The sequence below is a fragment of the Brienomyrus brachyistius genome, unplaced genomic scaffold, assembly GCF_023856365.1.
Source record: "Brienomyrus brachyistius isolate T26 unplaced genomic scaffold, BBRACH_0.4 scaffold73, whole genome shotgun sequence".
Lineage (NCBI taxonomy): Eukaryota > Metazoa > Chordata > Actinopteri > Osteoglossiformes > Mormyridae > Brienomyrus > Brienomyrus brachyistius.
In genome coordinates, this window is record NW_026042348.1 from 41,719 (window position 1) to 61,193 (window position 19,475).

Sequence of the window (19,475 nt, forward strand, 5' to 3'; positions counted from 1 at the left end):
AGGAAGGCACGGGTCGCCCCGTGGCAGCGGCGGTCAAGCCACCTGCTGGTCACGCCTTAGGTTCACCATGCCTTCCTCTAAAAAACCCGACGCAGTCCGTAAAAAAGCAGTAAAAAGTCAGTAAAATCCACTTGATCTTAGCCAAAAGGCCAAGAAGCGATACCCGCAGACTGCACCCCGCCGATTTTTAAAAAATATTATGCTTGTACTACTTACATTAACACAAAATCACAATCTAAAAGGCTGAAACACCATGCAAATCAATGCCAACCCAGTACAATAAGAATTTTAAGGATAACATTTAACAAGTAGAACTACCTGCAGAACTATTACCCTTAAAACAGGCAAAAGAGCAATTCCACCAGCAAATACAATTATACACCATTTAAATCTAATTACATGGCCAATAAAACAATTAAAATGTTACCTTATATGCATGCCAATAAAAAGTTAAGACAAAAAGAAAAAGTTCAAAAAGGAACATATCCGCAGACTTCCGACCTCTGCACAAGGGTCGGGCTAAAACACTGTCATACACATTCCTAAAACACATAAAAGCAGTAACCTTAGGAATAAAATAGGTCAATCACAGAATAAACAGCACAACAGATAAAATAAAATGTTAATAATGTTAATACTGATGAATATGTGCTAACAGTGATCAACCAAAGAAGTGCTCAGTAAATTCTATACATGCCATTAAATAAAATCCAAACCAAATAAAACACAAGCACAGAAAAAGAAAGCAAACTTACATAAAACCCGAGGTGTCCTTTGTGTGCTTCAGGAAAGCACATCATGTCAACCCTGTAGGATGGATTGTCATCACCTAGACGTACTGGGGCAGCCTAGGATCAAGGCAGTTAGATGGATGTCAGCTTACCTCTAGGGGTAGGTCGTTTAGGTGGATGGCAGCTTATTTCTGTGATCAGGGTGTTTGGGCAAATGTCAGCTTGCCTCTGAGATCAGAGTGTTTAGGTGGAAGCGAGGTTACCTCAGGGGTCAGGGGGCTGGGTCACAGGCAGCCTACCTCTGGGGTTAGGGCATTTGGGTGGATGTGAGCTTACCTGAGGGGTCTGCGTGTTTGGGTAGACAGCAGCTTGCCTCTGGGATCAGGGTATTTGGGTAAATGTCAGCTTACCCCAGAGAACAAGGCGGTTAGATGGAAGGTAGTTTACCTCTGGGATCAGCATGGTTGGGTGAATGGCAGATTGCTTCTGGGAACAATGTGTTTGTGTGGATGGCAGCCTACATCTGGGATCAGGGTGTTTGGGCGGACAGTGCTTTGCCTCTGTGATCAGGGTGTTTCGGTAGACGGCAGCTTACCACTGGGATCAAGGAGCCTGAGTGGATGAAAACATACCTCTTTTATCAGAGTGTTTGGGTTTATGTCATCTTAACGCTGGAGTCAAGGCGCTTGGTTGGATGCAGTTGGTTGGATAAGAGCTTTACCTTTGGAATTAGGACATCTGAGTAGATGACAGCTTAACTCTGCGATCAGGGTGTTTGGGTACATGTCAGCTTAGCTCTGGGGTCACGGTGTTCGGTTGGATGTGGGCCTTCCTGTGGAGTCAGGGCGTTTGGGTGAACAGCAGCTCACCTCTGGGGTCACAGCGTTTGTGTGTAGGGCAGCTTACTACAGCTAACTCTCAATTAGTTTAACTGAATTTATCCTAAAAAATAATATTTATCTCTATACCTGACACACAAAATACTGTGACTTATATATAATGTGGCATGTTGTAAATGCAACCAGTAATCAGAAGACAGTGTGACATGTGCTGCACACCAGGGCAATTTCAGAATCCCAAATCAGATCTGTAGTTAACACCAAGCTATGGTAAACCAAGTGGCAACTATATACATGTATGGAAATCACACAACCCGAAAAACATATTAATGCACAGGTATGTCTGACTCACTATCAAAAACGATGTAAACTTCCCTGTAGTAGTTAATAGATTAACAGACACAAAAAACCCAGAGGTACACCAACGAAAACACAGTGCAATGCTAGTACCAACTAGCAAGAACTAGCTAACCAGCTAAAAAGTCGCAATTAACTTCTAAATTATCGAAACCCAGCTACATCGATAAGTACAAAAATTACCACGGAACATACATGTATTAGTTTAATAAAGTTTAAGCAGAAATTATCTAAATAAATCCGGCTTTGGTTTTGTTTGCCGGAGCTCGAACGTCAGACATGTCTTACTCAAAAGGCGCGAACTTTGGCCGGTTTGTGGCAAAGTAACCATGACAACCGCCTGCCGCTGGCGCCACACAACGTCGTTGACCGCAGTCAGACTCTCGCGTGTTTACGTCTGACTGACGCGCGCCGCCATAATGAGATTTAGTAGTACTTACGTTAAAAAAGCTCTTACCAACCTCATTTCACTGTATCCTATGCACGGCAATTTATTTAGCTTTCAACAAACTTAATTTTACAGAACAGAATTTCTGTATTGCCTCATATATGTTCATTAATTTTCTCTAGTCAACGCACTGAATTACGACGGTCAATATTATGTATTATTTTGACAATAATATAAGTAGATTATTCTTTTACTATATGTAAATTCCTTAATTATATTCCATTGCTACTTTACAAAAGCCTTCAGGGAGTTTGGTCTTTTCATGACAACTAACCAAGTGTTTAACCAGTGTTTACCTGAATAATACAGAAAATTAAATGACACTTGTTAAACTCACCTGGACGTACCTTTTACAGTCGTTTAAACCGTCATGAGCAATGCTGAAATCACTGTTGCAAACAGTTCAGCGCGTAACATTGTCATTATTTTTCATCCTTTTTAAACAAGGACACGTTTTTTGTGTAGTCTGTGGTGAAATGCATTTTATATTTTCGTTTTTTGAGACACTCTCCCTCCGCCGTGACGCTCCATGGAACCGATACCTTCGGTTCTCTAGGAGTTAAATAAAAGCCCGCCCGCACTGAAATCTGATTGGCTTATATGGCTAAGTAAACCAACCAGGATACTGTCTGTCTAGCACTGGCTACATGAAGAGTCACACATATAAGGATCCACACATACGCACGTTCTCTCTTTCTCTCTATCCCTCTCTCTGTCGCTCATTCCTAGCTCATTTACTTGCTCATTCGTGCGCGCTACTGTCTCGCGTGCATGCTCTTGTTTGCTTGCTCTAGTTTCCGGGATATTTTTTTTTTAATTTAGGGGCATCAGGGAGCCGCTGTCAATATGCGGGAGACTTGGGATGTCTGGATAACTGCTTATTTGTACTATAATGATAACTGATCATTTCCAGGGAGCCGTGATGATATTCTAAATTGTGCAGGGTTATATAAGTACTGTGAAGCTGTCGTTATCTAGTTAAATGTTTACAAATATTTATTATTTTATAATATTTCATGTATATTTTCAACTTATTCACACCTTATTGTACAATCTGTCCATGCATACTTTACTGTAAAATCAGACAGATAAACGTTTAGAAAAATAATCGATTCTACAACTTAACTTGCAGCTGTCCAATTACACATCCATATTTTATTGCTGCAAATAACTGAGGTAGGTGTGGTATATAACGCTGAAGGTTAGACGTATAGTACAATAACATATGTACAACATGTGGTCATTTCAGTCAGACAAACGTTTAAAATGGAAAACGAGCTTTATATTTTACCGGCAATTTCCATAGCACGTCTTAGTCGAAGTACTACACTGCCATCTATTGGACAAGTAGGGTTACTGAATCGTGAAATTTGTCTTAAATCATGTTTTTTTAGGACCACTAAAAGAGGATTATCAGTATGAAGGTTTATCAATAAAAATAATTTATTAAAATAAATATTACAGGACTCTCCCTGAAAATAAGGTGTTCTTAGCTTCCAAAGCCAAGGACACATTCTAGTGATTTTCCAGGAGACTGGACCTAACTAACCTGGGGCCTTATGAAAAACAATCAATCAGCTCATGTTGAAGCTCACAAGGTGTGGAGAACAAGAAAGACAAGTAAGGGAGAAAGGCAAGGTGCAGAGCATACACAAGCAGTGTAGCGGCACATCAGTTATAGTGTATGATTAAAAATACATCATTTCTCACAGTATCAATAGTGGCCCATTGCTCCTACTGTAGCCTCACACCTCCAGGGTTGTGGGTTCAATCTGCACCCCTGCTGTAATAAACAGTGAAATTATCAAAGTAACACTGTTTATCAGTAAAATAGTACAATACTGTAGAAAGTAGGGCAATATTTATGAGAACCTTGCTGATAAAATGCTGCAATGCACTGTAATTTAGTACGTAAACTGCAAATAAATAAACTGTAGAATTTACTCAAATTAAATGATGTAATAATTTGCACTCGCTTTTTGGGTTGAATTTAGTATACGCTATTCTAGGAAATATTTTAAATAAATCAAGTTAAAGTCTGGGGTGGCATGGTGGTGCAGGAGTTTAGAATGGCATCACTGGTTCATCAGGTGTGGAGTTTGCATGTTCTCCCCATGTCGTTGGCACTGTTGCCTTGCACCAATGGGACCCGGGTTCGAGTCTCCGCCTGAGTTATATGTGTGTGGAGTTTGCATGTTCTCCCCATGTCGTTGTGGGGTTTCCTCCGGGTACTCTGGTTTCCCCCCACAGTCCAAAGACATGCTGAGGCTAATTGGAGTTGCTAAATTGCCCGTAGGAGTGCATGTTTGAGTGAATGGTGTGTGAGTGTGCCCTGCGATGGGCTGGCCCCCCATCCTGGGTTGCTCCCTGCCTCGTGCCCATTGCTTCTGGGATAGGCTGTGGACCCCCCGCGACCCAGTAGTATAAGCGGTTTGGAAAATGGATGGATGGATGGATGTTATTCCGAACAATAAGTAAAAAAAACACTTACCGTGTCAATTCTAGGGAAATTAGCTTCAGTAGTTTTGTGGTTGAGGTGACACTTCATCCAGTCCAGACGGTGGATAATTGCTAGGCAAAACATCAGGTCAGCAGGATCACCGCTTCGTTTCGCGACTAACATTTTCCGGGCTCTAACATACCGGTCTCGCACTTGTTGCCACTTGTTTTTACAAATTTCCAAATTAAAATTCAGGATGTTTGAAATCTCTTGCCATCTATTATTACACGTTATTTTGATGAGGATAATTGCGGACCTGCTCAATCAACAGGTCCTCAAACGTGGACATCTTGACTGTTGACTGCAGATCTCGCAACACTGCCCCCTATAAATTATGCAGGTATTGCATCTCCGTATACGTTCCGTTAATTTTTGAGTACGTGCACAAAAACCGACGCAAAGAACGCAGGATACGGACCGCGGCTGTACATACGTACATAAGTGTGTAATGAAAAGCAAGTATTTTTCTGCCTTTAGTTTAACATGTAGCCCTACCTCTCGGCTCTGCTTCAAGTGGGCTCTGCCTGCACGATTTCTGACAGAAGGGATAATCCAGGTCTGGCAGGTTAAGAATAATATTGTGAAGTTGTTTACCAATCTCTACCTCAGTGCCCTCTCTAAGATGCAAAATAGTCTATCTGCTGGGGAAACCTCTGAATGCTTAGGTTCACCCATCCCTACTGCAGGCACAAGCAGACTGATGGGATGTGCCAGAGATGTGGTCAGAGCATGGCTGCATAGTAATGATACTGTCACTGCCACTGGAGATGTGGATGCAGTCCTTAGTGTCCTGAAGCAGCATTCTTATTTGACTGTGCATTCTGGGATGCCTCCAGTAGATTTTTGTTCAACCAAGTCAGATGCTAGGGAGGATCCTCTGGACTATTGGGTTAGGCTGAATAAGGCAGCAGATGATGCCAAAGGGTTTATTACATGAGATGTTAGGGCACTGCCATGTCTTTTAGAAATTGCTCTGTAGGAATATCTTATTAATGCATAAATTACATTTATCTGATGCTTTGATCCCTGCGATGGGCTGGCCCCCCATCCTGGGTTGTTCCCTGCCTCGTGCCCATTGCTTCCGGGATCGGCTCCGGACCCCCCGCGACCCAGTAGGATAAGCGGTTTGGAAAATGGATGGATGGATGGATGATGCTTTGATCCAATAAATGAGTATTTATGTCTGCTCCCTGGGACTCAAAGCCCTTTAGTGCCCCGGTGTCTCAGCATATGGTCCATGCTGATCCTGGTGAGAGGGGACTTGTCATTGGTGATGTAACCACTACTGTCTAGCTCCTCTACCATTTGCCTCCCATTGTAATTTCTCATGTCAAGGTGCACCCTGCGGCGGCATGGTGGTGCAGTGGTTAGCACTGTTGCTTCACACCTCTGGGACCCGGGTTCGAGTCTCCGCCTGGGTCACATGTGGGGTTTCCTCCGGGTACTCTGGTTTCCCCCCACAGTCCAAAAACATGCTGAGGTTAATTGGACTTACTAAATTGCCCGTAGGTGTGCGTGTATGAGTGACTGGTGTGTGAGTGTGCCCTGCGATGGGCTGGCTCCCCATCCTGGGTTATTCCCTGCCTCGTGCCCATTGCTTCTGGGATCGGCTCCGGACCCCCCGCGACCCAGTAGGATAAGCGGTTTGGAAAATGGATGGATGGATGGATGGATGGATGTGTGGGTATGAGTATCTGTATATAATTAATAAATCATTCATATTAATCACATATTAATCAGGTAAAACACTAACCTGAGGACAGATTATGTTCAGGGAGAAATGTAAATAAATTTGCAACATCAACCTGTCCAGTGCTAGGATATTACCTTCATCAACTCAGCCAAGTCTGTGGCTAAGAATGGCATCACTGGTTCATCAGTTTGATATCTTGTCAAGAAAGGAGTGAAGGTCCTGGTGATAGCAGAAATGTAGAAATGTAGCTTTGCGAAGATGAGGGGTCTGTCTGAGCAGCTTCAAGGGTGTCAAACGATGCAGTTCCTGGATTTGGTAGCTTCCTCATTCTGACTGCATCCAGGTACCTGGTCAGAGACGGCCACACCTCCAGGGCTCTCTGCTACTGGTAAGTTTAAGCCATCAGTGGCTACAGGATGCAAGTGGAAATTTAGCAGATTTAGTAAAAGCAGTGAAGTCCTCTCTCCTTGCTGGCACACTATGGAAGAGAATACAAATGACTTTCAAACTTCCTCTAGCTGCCATAAGGAGAAACCACATTTGCTGGCATTATATGGGGTTTGAAGGCCACAGCTCCCAACCACAATCAGCTGAGTGCCCTCATACTGCTCATGCTGTTCTTCATGAAGCAGTTCTAAAAACTTCCAGTTTACATTTGGTCCATCCATGGAGACTGAAAGCAGCTGATGAAAAACTGAGTGTCATTTATCAAGCATATATAGACTAGGTGATCATCTATCACAACAAGTAAAACTTAGAACTGCTGCACGGGAAAGTCATATTTTATTATTGTGAAATTTTCAAAAATGTGTTGTTTTTTTTAGATTTACGCATTTTCCAGTTGAAAAATAAAATGTGTTCTCTGTTACAGATTCCAACACGAATGCAAGAATAATAATAATGCATCATTTCAAAACAAAACAGCTATAGTTAGACTACAGGTATTTAGATTTAGATATTAGTGTTGGCTTATAACTTACTTTAAAGTGGTGTAGTAAATCCTAAGGTGTTCTATGACCCATGAATTGGGATCCCAGCTATCTGGACTGGACTTGATTCTCTTTCCAGTAACGAGCATGTAGGTCCAGTTGCTTGGTTTTAGTTGTTTGGTTGAGGGTCTCATCAAACATCAAAGTAAAACTGCCACTGTTGACATCGACCACGCGGAGTTTAATGATGTCAGGAGCCAAATCAAATCTTGTGAAATAGGCTGTTTTGTCTTTACCACACGTGAAGTTTATTGCGATTTCCTAGTCGGGAAACATACAAATGTAACAACAGAAAAAGCTGAAATCCACTTTACCACGTTGTTCAAGCATTTTCCAGTGTCCTGGGCTTATTCGGTTTGTCAGTTTGCTGCAGATAGAAATTTGGAATTGTCAGGGGCAATATAACTACAGCTTTTCATGTAAACGGGATTAAAACTCTATGTAGGAATGAATGGACACACAGAAACATATCCCCAACTCCCTCATTAGCGCTGTAGGATTGGTGTCTTGTTACGCTGTGCAGGCACCACAGTACCTCTGCCTGGAGGGTAGCGCTGGACCCAAAGGTAGTCCTGAGGTCTGTCACTGTAACTGATGTGGCGGTCGCTGCTGGGTTCTGAGATGGAGCTGAAGTCTGAGAAACTGTTGAGACGGAACAGAAGTGAGAAATGGCAGGCGCCTGTTGGCGGGTTATGGCAGCAGCTTTGTGCTTCACGCTGTGCAGATGTGACTCTACAGCTTTAACTCCCACTGAACCAAGTTTAAAAAGCTTCTTGCACAGCATACAGGGGGTCTCATAGCTATTACCTGGAACTGCTTTTAACCATGTCGCAAATGTCGGATTATCTAACCCAGTTAACGTTAAACTTGCACTTCTCCATGAATGACGTGTCCACTAGCAACAAACTGCTAATGTGCGTCCCTGAAATAGCGCCCCTCCCACAAACACAACGGAAATGTTGGCGGTTACGCTCATTCCGATCTCATACACAAAAATGCAAAACGCCAATTAGAAATTCACCAAATTCTTTATAGATTACCAGAAAAACATATAGCAATCTTGTTTACTGGGTCTGTGGTATTTTAAGACCTTTGAACTCTGGATTTAAGGACTACTAGTCATTTTAAAAAATATTTAAGGCCTTAATTTTGGAAAATCCAATGTAACATTTTTTAAGAATCTGCAGATACCCTGCTCTTATACATTAAAGACGAGGGTTTATATGAATAAAAAGACGCACATGAAGACTGTAATCTCAAGTGATCAACAGTAAACCTTCCATAATGATATAACGGTATTTAACACCTTTGTAAGATAGAGATGATGTTTCAGACAAAGCTGGAGAAAGTCAGGCAAAATCTTTCACTTTTACCTTTTTATTTAGATCATTCAACAACAAACAACAACAAATTTATTTTTATATAGCGCATTATCACAACATTACATTGTCTCAAAGCGCTTTACAGTATCCTCACCCAAAGCCCCCAGTGAGTAAGCCATAGGCGACAGTGGCAAGGAAAAACTCCCTAGAAGGAAGAAACCTTGAGAGGGACCAGACTCAAAGGGGAAGCCCATCCTCCAGGGGCCGGCAGGGATAGTCAAATAGAGAGAGGAGAGCAAGGAAGATAAGCCAATGCCGAAGCCGAGTCTTCTTCCAATTGCCAGGCAACCAGAGGTAAGGCAGCGGGTCATACATGGAAGATCAGAACGGCGAGCTGGATGCAGGGACGTCACTGGTGGTGGTCGGGTGTGCTGGATATCTTGATAGATTGAGGTCTCCAGGCATCACCCCCAGGAGGAGTAGGGGAAATAAAATGTACAATTAGGCATAGTAGAGGAGGCTATTGGCAGTGCTAAAAGCTAGGTGAGTACAATATGAAGTGCAATCTGCAAGCTCCGGCAGATATGGCTATGGCAGCATCAGTAGGAGGGAGAGGCAAGTGGGAATGCCGGCATGGGGAGTCCCTGAAATGTCAGCACTCCAGTTCCACAAGAGATTGCAAAGCTAGAGTGACAGCACTGACAATCCAGTTCATCCAAAGCCAATGGCACCGATCCCCACCCAGCTCTACACCTCACACTACAGGTCTGACTGGGAGTGAAGAGTTAGCTAGGGCTAGAACTAGTGTCCCTATACGCTAAACTAAACAGGTGTGTTTTTAGTCTGGACTTGAATATTGAGAGTGAACCTGAAACCCGCACATCCGGTGGAAGACCATTCCACAGCAGAGGAGCTTTGTAGGAGAAAGCTCTGCAGCCTGCCGTAGCTCTTTCTACCCTAGGCACTAACAGATATCCCATGGCTTGAGAGCGAAGCAAGCGTGGAGGGTTGTATGTGGTCAGCAGTTCACTAAGGTATTCTGGTGCAAGGCCATTTAGTGCTTTATAAGTTAATAGCAGTATTTTATAGTCAGTTCGAGACTTAACTGGCAGCCAATGAAGAGAGGATAAGACCGGTGTAATATGATCAAATTTTTTAGTGTTTGTTAGAACTCTGGCTGCAGCATTCTGTACCATCTGAAGTTTATGCAAGGATCCAGACGGGCAACCCGATAGGAGGGCATTACAGTAATCCAGTCTGGAACTTACGAAGGCATGTATTAGTTTTTCTGCATCATTAAGTGAGAGCATCTTACGAAGCTTGGCTATGTTCCGTAGATGATAAAATGCAGTTCTAGTAATACTTCTTATGTGAGCATCAAAGCATAGATCTGAATCGACAAGAACGCCAAGATTTCTAACTACCATGTTAGGTTGTGTAGGAAGGTTACCAACGTTGAGGTGGTGGAACTTATTTCTAGCAGCCTTGGGACCAATTACCAGAACTTCTGTTTTTTCTGTGTTTAACATAAGGAAATTTTTTGCCATCCAGCACTGGATATCTAATAGACAGTCTTCTAACCGAGATAGCAGTGATATATCATCAGGGTTAACAGATATGTACAACTGTGTATCATCTGCATAACAATGAAACCCAATACCATGATTTCTAATAATGTTACCAAGCTCTTGACTTGATAGGTTATTCAGATTATTTTCTACAGATTAGCATGAAGTCTCTCCTGTATTGAATTTGGTACAAAATTGTTGCTAATTTTCACGGAGCACGACGACGCAGAAATACATAGAGGAAATAGTCAATGAATCAGATCTGAGAGACAGTGTAATTTCTGACCAATCAGAAATGAGTGGGCCAGGCTGCCCGTGGGCCTGGCCGTCTTGCATCCTGTAATGAAGCACTCTTTGCTAGGTTTGCTAAAGCTAAACTTTAGCGGTGCGCCCTTATCCAACCTCCAACCTTGGATAAGGTGAGATGCTTTTATTGTCACTGTGAAAATACAATGAGATGTCATTTGGAGCAAGCCTGTAGACGCCATAGTAAGCATAAAACTACAGACTAACACTTATAAATACAGATAAAATACATATAAAAGCTAAAGATACATACACCAAAAATAAAAAAGAATAAAAATAAAGAAAAAATTCTGGGGCTAGAAGCAAAGAAACCAGTATTACACAACAAAAGCGTAGCATTGAAAAGCTCCGGGCTGCTGTTTCTGCATGCACTGCCATTTTGGTTTTTGGCTTTGTTTACGTTGGAGTGGATGAGTCAGATGGCTGAAGATAGATTACAACACTGCCATCTAGCGGTCAGGGGTTTAAATGCCAACAGAAAATGGAAAAAGTCTGACAAATTTTTGAGCTGATTAGCTGTGAATTTTGTAAAACAGCAGAGGCGGTTGGCTGGAGATGCACTAATAATCGGCTTGCAGGTAGTAGAACAATGACCAGCTGAGTCTTTCCTCAGTGTTTCTACTTTAAAGAGCAAAGGGTATCATAACACACTTTAGAGTACTTGGTGCTTCACTCATTCTTCTATCTTGGTGCCATGTTTCACCATCTCTATCAGTGTCATCAGCATCAGTGAAAAGGTGTCTGGGATGCTGACCTTAGAAGCAGAGTTTCAAAGAAGAGCTGAGGAAAGGGGGGCAAAACTGGGCCAAGAGTAAGATGACAAAGTTTAAGAAAACCTCTGAACACTAGGGGACAAGAGCCTTAATGAAGGAAAGATCAGCAATTTGCTGTGAAGCACTTAAACGTGGCATAAGAAAAGAGAGACAACATAGCAGAGAATGGTTTCAATCCATTGACCTCTGGGTTATGGGCCCAGCACACTTCCTCTGCGCCACTCTGCTGCATAGTTGGGGCTGTGTGAGTTTTTTCTTAGTGTGTCCACTTTAAACAGCAAAGGGGCTCTGGACACACATAATGGTACTTAGTGCTTCTTTTCAGAGACCCCTAGGTTATAAAGCCCCCGTGAGATGCAGCATGAGCCTTCCTCAAGCGATGCCTAATGTAAGCATGACAAGCAGCTAAAAGCTGTTGGCCATAGACAAAGTGAGACCCAGCAGAGGACATGGCCGTTCTAAGCCTCAGACCTGGTATGGTGATGAAGCTTCCTGTTACACTTTCTACTGCCTTGGTTCATTGCAACAATCAATATGATAAAGAGAAGGAGTCATCTTAGGTGGGACTAAAACCCACCCCCCCCACTTTGGAATCCCCAGTACATAATGGGGAGCGGGGGGGCATAATGAATTCTGAAGGTCCCCGTAGCCCTCAGCCCACTGGGAAGATGCCCAGTACGGAAATGACAGATGCTAAAATAGATGCTAAAGACTCAAATGGCCTAATTGTCAGTGTTTGTTATAGACACCTAATGTAGCTGCAGAGGAAAGCAGAATGTTGTATGACGACATCAGGATTATGAGTAATAAAAATGATGTGGTGGTTATGGGTGATTTTAATTTACCAGGGATACAGTGGGACACAGTCTCTGGCTCTTCTGTAAATGAACTGGAGATGGTGGAAGTGGTACAGGATTGTTTTTTTACTCAGTTTGTTAACATCCCTACCAGGGGAGATGCCATTCTTGATCTTGTTCTCTTTAATAACCAGGACAGAATTGGAAAATTAGAGGTTTTAGAACCACTGGACAGTAGTGATCATAACATGGTTAAATTTCAGGCAAATTTTCGTGTCAGAAGAGCAAAATCCAAAAGAAAAAAGTATATTGTGAGGAAGGCAAACTTTAATGGTATGAGACTGAAAGCTAAGAATGACATTAAAAGTTTCTTCCAATGTTTTATCTCCAAAAAAGCTCTAAAAGCTGAAATCACCAATTTACAGGATAGTAAGGACTTTATAATTGAAAATGAAATTGATATAGTAAATGAATTTAATGATTATTGTACACGGGTGTTCACGGTAGAGAACACAAATAACTCACCACCATTTAGATTAATTGAATTATTAGTTTTCCAGACGTCCTTAAGCTCAAAGCTACAGGGTTTTTACAAACTGTATCAGTCTGAATATAATTGCTAGAATATAAAGTGCAATACGGCGGCATGGTGGTGCAGTGGTTAGCACTGTCGCCTCACACCTCTGGGACCCGGGTTCGAGTCTCCGCCTGGGTCACATGTGTGCGGAGTTTGCATGTTCTCCCCGTGTCGTCGTGGGGTTTCCTCCGGGTACTCCGGTTTCCCCCCACAGTCCAAAGACATGCTGAGGCTACTTGGAGTTGCTGAATTGCCCGTAGGTGTGCATGTGTGAGTGAATGGTGTGTGAGTGTGCCCTGCGATGGGCTGGCCCCCCATCCTGGGTTGTTCCCTGCCTCGTGCCCATTGATTCCGGGATAGGCTCCGGACCCCCCGCGACCCAATAGGATAAGCGGTTTGGAAAATGGATGGATGGATAAAGTGCAATACAAATACAATTTATTATTATTATTATTCTCAATGGAGCAGTGATCGAAGGACACCGGCAGATGTTGTGGCAGGTTGATTCTCCTGAGAACCCTCAGGAATTACAGTCTTTGCTGCACCTTCCTGATCAAGCAAATTCTGTTATTTGTCCAGGTGAGGTCCTCCGATATGTATGTGCCCAGGAACCTGAATGTTGACACCCTCTCCACAACTTCCCCATTTATCACCAGAGGCTGGTGACCCACCCTTTTCCTACTAAAATCAATGATGAGTTCCTTTGTTTTCTTCACTTTCCAAGTGAAGACAGGAGTCCGACAGGGGTGCTTGTTATCCCCGTTCCTCTTCCTCATCGCTATCAAGTGGATCATGAAGACATCCACCAGTGAATGCAGAAATGGAATCCAGTGAACCTTGTGGAGCCAATTGGAAGACCTAGACTTTGCAGACAATCTCGCGCTTCTCTCCCACAGTCAACAGCAGATGGAAGAGAAGATCAATGTGCTGGCAACCACATCATCACAGGCTGGACTCAACATCCACACGGAGAAGACCAAGATTCTTAAGACCAACTCCAACAGCAACAACTCAGTCACGGTGAATGGAAGTTCCCTGGTGGAGGTACAGTCCTTCACCTACCTGGGCAGCATCATCGACCAGCAGGGTGGAACAGATACAGACGTCAAGGCAAGGATCGGCAAAGCAAGAGCCGCCTTCATCCAGCTCAAGAACATCTGGGCTTCCAGAGAACTGACCTTGACCACCAAGATCCGTCTGTTCAATTCTAATGTGAAGTCAGTATTGTTGTACGGGGCCGAAACCTGGAGGAAACCAAAACCAACATCCGAAGAATCCAGACGTTCATCAACACCTGTCTCAGAAAGATTCTCCACATCCGCTGGCCAGACACCATCAGTAACACCAACCTATGGGAAAAGACCTACCAACCTTCAGTAGAAGCAGAAATCTGGAAGAGAAGATGGGGATGGATAGGGCATACCCTCCGCAAACCACAAACCAACATCACCAGACAGGCTCTCAGATGGAACCCCCAAGGCAAGCGGAAGAGTGGCCGTCCAAGAAACTCCTGGAGATGAGACCTCGAGGCAGAAATGACAAGGATGGGCTACACCTGGAGTCAACTAGAAAGAATGGCCCAGGACAGAAACCTCTGGAGATCTGCCTTTGGCGGCCCATACCCCGGAAGGGGTGGAGGGCGAAAATGAAAAAAAAAAAAAATATGTTATTATGGTCTGTTTTGATAATGGCACTACTTTACAGGTTTTTAAACAGGCAGGAACAGAGCACAGTGACAGAGATGTATCAAAGGTCAAAGGTGTTTGTGAAAACCCCAGCCAGCTCCCAGGCACAGTCTCTTAGCACCCGCCCTGGGACGCCATCAGGACCAGCTGCTTTCCGTATGTTGACACTGCGAAGTGTCCGTTCTACATCAGTACTCTGCAGGATGAGCTCCTGCCTGTTGATGGCTGCTGCTGGGGCCGTAACAGTCTCTGTAGCCACCCTCTCATGGCGGCCGAAGAAGTGATCGAGCTCTTCGGCCAAAGGAACACTGTTGCTGGTAGATAAGTTGATACTGCTGTTTTGGTCTGTGATGTGCCGTATCCCTTGCCATCCGCGTCTGGGATCGGAGCTGCCGAAGTGGCTCGCAATCCGCCTTCTATAGGTCGCCTTTGCGTCTCTGACGCCCCTCCTCAGCTCCGACCTGGCGATGCTGTATTGTTGTGGTCACCCGACCTAAAGGCCATGTTACGCCTCTTTAGCAGAAGACAAACATCTTTGGTCATCCATGGCTTGTTGTTGGGAAAGATACAAATTTGTTTTGTGCTGGTGACAATGACCATGCAGTATTTTATATAGTGAAGATCAGTGGAGGTGTAGGTGTTGATGTTAGCATCCTCGAATATGGACCAGTCAGTGTGGTCAAAACAATCCTGCAGCTGTTCAGATGCTCCCCCTGGCCACCCTCGTCTTACTCTAGGAGCTGGTTTCACCATGTTAATGAGTGGTCTATATGCTGGAGTTACATACAGGGAGATGTGGTCAGCCTGGCCCAAATGAGGGAAAGCTGATACTGTAAAACCCTGCTTGATATTACTGTACACATGGTCTGCAGTGTCAGCTCCTCTTGTAGGACACTGAACATGCTGGTACAATTTGGGGAGCACAGTCTTCAGATTCGCTTTGGTTAAAATCACCTGCTATTATACACACCCCTGGCGGATGGGCACTCTGTTGCTTTCTAATAGGAGTTAGCAAGTAGCCCAGAGCTACAACAGTGTTAGCTTGAGGGGGGGTATTAACAGCAGCGATCATAACATCCAAGTATTCCCTTGGTAGGTAAAAGGGGCAACACTTTACAATCAAATACTCCAAATCCAGGGAGCAATGAGTGTCAGTGATTTTAGCGTCTGTGCACCAGCTGTTATTTGTGTACACACACAGTCCACCTCCTCTGCTCTTACCGGAGTCGATCGCCCTGTTGGCGCGTGTATAGTGCGTCCGGGTAGCTGGATAGCCTCCTCCGGGATTGTCGAACCGAGCCACGTCCCCACAAACACCATAAAATACCTAAGAACGGGAAGCGCTTTACGGAGTGCTGAGCCGCTGCGTGTGCACGCGCCGCCATCTTCGGATATCCTAAGAAATGTGGTTCAGTCGTGTGTAGTCTGTGTGCAGACGAGGAAACAAAGGCACAGTAATAGGAGATAGTTGACTTATATACAGAAATGTGCTTTTGTAGGGGGATCCACACACAGTCACCAGACAGGACAGAGGGGCTCATCTGCTTCTCTCTGTACCAATAGTACCAATAGTACCAATGACTTGCCACTGGGTGCCGTCCATTTACAAAACCAAGCAGAAACTCCAGCAAGCGCCAGGATCGTCTCCCAACATTGATTCAGCTGCGGGATGGGGCACCATGTCAAATCATCACACTTTCGGACCTCATCATCATGGATTTTAACGAAACTTGGCAGCTGATTTGGTCACATGAGTAACTCATGAAACTGAAACTGGGCGTGTCTGGGATCAATATTGGGGGAGATTTAGGCAAACAAAGTTTTAACTTATTTTTTTTTGGGGGGAGGGGGGCTATGACTTTGACTGGCTATATTTACCTTGTCCAGCTCTATAGATTGACCAAATTATATGCCATCCCATATGAATAATTACTATGTAATAACTGATTAAAGTAGTAAAATTCAATAACAAAAAAAAAATCTATATTTCAAAATTGATACATTTTTACTAAAGCTAGATCATAATGTCATGAACATCTCCAGAAAATGTGGCCTTTGGTTTTTAAGGTGTTGCTGAGAGATCATGATGTAAACGCAGCGTCACATGGTTTCATATCACTAATGGGCCTTTTTAATGGCAGCCAAACTGACATGGAATAGTATAACAAGCACAGGTGTAAGTAACAGCATTAGTTAAGGATTCTGTCATGCCCGGCTCGTCCGCTCCTCGTGTGCCACGCCCCCTGATTACCCACGTGTGCCACGCCCCCTGATTATCCTCATGTGCCACGCCCCCTGATTACCCACGTGTGCTTCCCTGATCGTCTCCTGCTGTGTCCGCTTCCTTTGATTAGTCTTTGTGTATTTAAGTCCTGGTCTGACCGGTTCCCCTTGTCCGTCATTGTAGTTAGTTGTGGTTTGGTGATGGTCTTGTTTCCTGGTCCAAGTCCCCGGTCCACAATAGACCCCAGCTTCGCCCCCATACCTGCCTGTTTGCCAGCTTCGCCCCCATACCTGCCTGTTTGCCAGCTTCGCCCCGATACCTGCCTGTTTGCCTGCTCTGTACCAGCCAACCCACACGATCACCGCTTACCTCCGCCGTGGTCGTGACAGTTACAAATATGCTACAATGGAATTTAATGGAAGCTTCATTAATGTCATTGCAGACACCTGTACTTGCCACACCACTGAAAAGGCCCACATGGCTAGTAAATATGGCTAATAAATGCCCTGCATTCATCAGAGGTGTGCAAATCAGTCCAGTGTAAGTGCAGACTTATGGATTCACTCGACTTTACAAGCACCAAAGGTTACGTTGCGGCTGCATATGATGATGATGGGTGGCTAGGATGTGTAGAAGAAGCTATGCCCAGCACTGGAAAGCTGAGACTGAGCTTTATACATCCTTATGGAACATCTCCATCCTATTCATTCCCATGCCATCCTGATAGACTTGTTATGGATAATCAGGATGTGCATTTAGTAGTTGAATCTGTGACAGCAACAGGGTGGACATACACACTTTCAAGCAAAGACACAATAGCTGCATCAAAGGCTCTGAGACTATAAATTGAGAGCATAGCAATTGTTTATTACATTCCCACGTTCCCTTTAAACAGTACTGCTTGTATGTAACTTATGCATTTGTGGAAGTAAAATTGTACATTGGTAGCCCGGGAGGGGAGGCATATTGGGTCTGTTATGTCTTAGGCAAGAAGAGATTGTTTTGAATACTGTGTGACCTCGCTTCGCGATAGCTGCCTGCAGTAAGTTCCGCAGACCCTGAAGAAAGCTCTTTTACTGTAGGCCTAATTCTCTTTTTTTCAGTTACTTTGGCAACATTGTCATTTTATTCATTTTTAATAGTCATTTAAAACTTAGCAATTTAAATTATATTTCCAGAGCTAGTTCTGGCAATAGTAGCCGTCATAAAAAAAGATAACCCCGTACCATGCATTGATAACTAACTGCTATTCTGCTACTGCTAACAGCATTGTCAGGAATTGTGGTTTTGATACACACTTCAGATGAGTAATGATATCTCAGCAATAACTCAAAAACCAAAGACCAAATTTTCTGGACATTATGACATAAGTAATTATGGAAAACCAATGAATTCGTTCCCAGACCCAAAAATTTACACCTAAATATGTTTTTTTTTTTTTTTTTCTGCATTTGAGCACAAAATGAACAGGATAAAACAAGAAGAGCATATACTAAACACATCTAAGCACATTTATCAAAGCAGTAATTTGTAAAGTAAGAAAATAAATCTATCCAAATGTAACGCCCCCGTCGGCCCTCTATGGGGTCGTACACTGCATTAACACTAACCGGGGGGCCCTGGTTTCGTTCGTCCTCTCCTTTCCTTATGCGTTGCGATCTAATCAGAGCCTGTGCTAAGCCAGCATAGGCTAAGTTCGGTGCAATCTTCTTCTCCGCAATACACAATGACGCAGTTAACTTTAAAACATTTACTAAATTACACTAATCGACACCAAACATAATACATTCAAATATATTCAAAAACAACAACAAATATACAATAACCCTCAGTCCGGTAGTCCATCAAACACTTAAATATGAAGAAAATTAAAGCAAAAGATCGTGGCAGGCCTGGTTGATGCTTGAGTCCGTAGTGACCACAAACGGAAAAATGGCCGCTTCACTCTGAAGAGCAAAAACAAAATAAATAAAATAATATGCCTACCAGTCCACCCAATTTCAGGCGTGCTCCAAATCCTGGAGTAAGCAATATTTTTCTTTCGTCCCACAGTCTTTCCCTCCTGTAGGGCGAATTTATTCTCCCTCTCCGAAGCGCTGTGCTGGTGATTCGCCGCTGTCCGCAGCTTATGGCGAGCCCCTCGCAAGACGAGCAGTCCTGCGACTCCCGCTCCAGCCGGCTTCTCTCTCTTCACTGGGTACGCTGTTGTTTCTTACCGCTCCACGGCTTGAAAACAGTCGCTCACAAGACGAGCAGTCTTGTCCGCTTCTCTCTTTCCCGCCAGCGTCTCTCCTTTTCTTCCCGCCAGCGTCTCCTCTTTCCCGCCAGCGTCTCCTGCTCCCGCCCCTTTTCCCGATTGGTGGACATAACAGTACCCAATTAAAGTAAACGGAAACAGAATACAAAACAACATATGCGGTGCCTGCATCAGCGCAGCACATATATCATGTTCTATTCATACTCCGCAGAATAAAATAAAAAAAAGAATCGAACCTCGGATTACACTCTCCCCCCCCTTTTTAATGGTCTTCATGTCCCTATGAGACCTCAATAGCCTATATCTCACTAAACCAGTTTCACATAATCTTAACTACTACCCCCCTATGAACTATGGTCAACGGTTGGTCTCTGGGGTTTCCAGCTTCATCATATGTCAATCTAATGAC

At 43.8% G+C, this 19,475-nt stretch overlaps 1 protein-coding gene across 30 annotated transcripts in view; it reads right to left on the reverse strand.

Annotated features, from left to right (window-relative positions):
* LOC125726509 (zinc finger CCHC domain-containing protein 3-like) overlaps positions 1–19,475 on the reverse strand; it is a 421,979-nt gene that overhangs the window by 1,625 nt on the left and 400,879 nt on the right. For 4 of the 30 annotated variants that reach the window (XM_049002923.1, XM_049002929.1, XM_049002921.1 and 1 more), the window contains 2 exons: positions 756–1,343; positions 428–542 (listed from right to left, as the gene is read on the reverse strand). The exons of 17 other annotated variants lie outside the window; for them this stretch is intronic. The gene's annotated coding sequence lies outside the window, so the exon portion shown is untranslated. 9 more of the 30 variants (XM_049002928.1, XM_049002924.1, XM_049002922.1 and 6 more) reach the window with 9 other exon arrangements.